Source organism: Zea mays, chromosome 4, assembly GCF_902167145.1.
Source record: "Zea mays cultivar B73 chromosome 4, Zm-B73-REFERENCE-NAM-5.0, whole genome shotgun sequence".
Taxonomy (NCBI): Eukaryota; Viridiplantae; Streptophyta; class Magnoliopsida; order Poales; family Poaceae; genus Zea; species Zea mays.
The window spans coordinates 210,779,126-210,781,245 of record NC_050099.1 but is presented as its reverse complement, the minus strand read 5'-3'; the positions used below and the strand labels follow the sequence as shown (position 1 = coordinate 210,781,245).

The window sequence follows — 2,120 nt, the reverse complement described above, 5'->3', positions numbered from 1 at the left end:
GGCGTGCACTTCGCCATCAACAAAAAGTGGTGTGTGAGGCACACTGACAACGACTTCAGTGATAAGAGCAAAATATCTCATCTAAACTTAGATGATGATTACAATTCCACGTTACAGGAAAGTGTGGACGCACCACGCCCTATTGGTCATGATAGGACAAGAGCTCAAGAGAATGGAAGGGGGCAACAAGTAGCGGCGAGTCTCCAGTTATGAAGGCTACCCAGTTGCCCGTGCTTTGCTACAGTTTTTATGTATCATATAAATAGGTATTGAGATATTTATTCAAATATAACTACTTTTTATTTCTACTTGTGGTCAGGTGGTTAGTCCCAAAATTTTAGAGCAGGAGGTGTGGATTCGAGTGCTCGTTCTGCACTATTTTTTGCGTGGTGTGGTAGCTGCGCGGGTGGGGTCGGTTGCTGGGCAGGAGCAATAGCTGGCTGCACATGTGCTGAGGGTCGCGTGAGGCGGACCCAGAGTGTTAGCGTGGAGGATGAAGTCGTGCTAGCATCAGGTGTCCATATTAGGTTCTTAATAAACTAATATAGATATAGACGAGAACACTCAATTTGACTGGCGTCTCATACAAATTTGAAAGAAACCGGACTACATCAGTTACACCTCCAAAACCCAGTGTTATGGATGAGTAAAAAAAGAAATAAAATGAGTAAAGTTACACCTTATCACCAACACAACACTTCTGAGAGAGATTAGTCGAATCTATGGTTGCTGGGGAGGATGATAGACGGATCCCAGATAGTTTGTATAGCTGCTGGAAGCTGCCGACCTGGACCCGCCGACATAACCTGCATAGGCACTTGCAGGCTCTCGGACTGTATACAAGAGTTTTATAGGGGCTTGAATTGTATGGTGTTGCCACCGCCCTAGGAGGCTAGGAGTACTGGAATGTTTTTGGGGTGCTGAACAGCTAACCGTAAGAAAATGTGCCTGTATCATGTGCTGGGGCTGGTGGCGTGTAATGGTACCGGTCGGCAACTTCATATATATCAGGAAGAGGGGCATGGGAGGTCACTAACGCAGGGCCATGGGAGGGCATTGGAGCAGGAGCATGGTGCCTGTTATATCCCAGAAATGGAGGCCTGTGAGCAGCTGAACCCACAGAACTGCCAGGTCTCCTAGTTAATGAAATGCTAGAACCTCGAGGCCTCTTTGCATAATTACGCCCAACCTTGATTGATGGCCTTTTCTCACCATTGGGATTTAGCTCAGAAACACGTTTTTGGAGAGGTCCAAGTGAATACTCCTTCTGAAGCTTATACTCTTCGATACACTTTATCACAACCCTCAAAGCGAGCAGCTCCCTAGATTTTGGGTCATCCAAAAAATTGGATTCAAGTCACAAGACAAATATGTGAAGTTATAATATAATAATAGAAGTCAAACATAAAAGAATTACAAATCCGAGCAGAAGATTTAATATAAGAAAAGACTTATTCCAAATAAGCATTGAGAACATTGTGGTCATTATCCCACAATGCAAAAGGCAGTTGTGAGGTACAGTCGAAGCGCCTAACAACACATGCAGTAACATTCACAGACAACACACCAAACATTATATGATGAGAGCAATATAACATTTCGCGTGAAAAATCTGAAGGTAGAGATAAAATAAATTTCATGAAATTAAAGACGGTGACCAAAGAAAACAAACATAAGATTAAATTTGGGATTTTAAAACAATCACAATAATATACAAGGATATCATCATGTTACTGAAAGTAACCATAAGATTATATTAGGACTTGAACCTTCTTGTACTGAAAGTGCTGGATTAGCACAACTGTTAGAGTGGAAATGATAGTTCAGTTAGGCAATGAATTCATACACAAAAAGGAAGAAACAAATAAACAGTTGCATTCACAAAAAGTTCTTTAACAGTTGGTCAGGGTCAATACCACAAACACTAAGGTTATTCAAGGTCCATAAAACCAAAAAAACAAGTTGCAGTTTGTGTATGCCTACTTAGCCAAAGTATGTGTGTTTTTGTCCAATAAATAGTTAATTCAACTTATAAAGCTATATGGTTCCCATTTTCTATTTTAGCAAACAACTTGCACGACCAATTATAAAAGACTCAATAGGTCAAAAAGGAAATCCTT

General features: G+C 41.1%; 1 pseudogene; it reads right to left on the bottom strand.

Moving 5' to 3' along the window:
* Positions 1-720: 720 nt before the first annotated feature.
* LOC103655883 (FRIGIDA-like protein 3) lies at positions 721-1,342 on the bottom strand (annotated as a pseudogene).
* Positions 1,343-2,120: the final 778 nt, after the last annotated feature.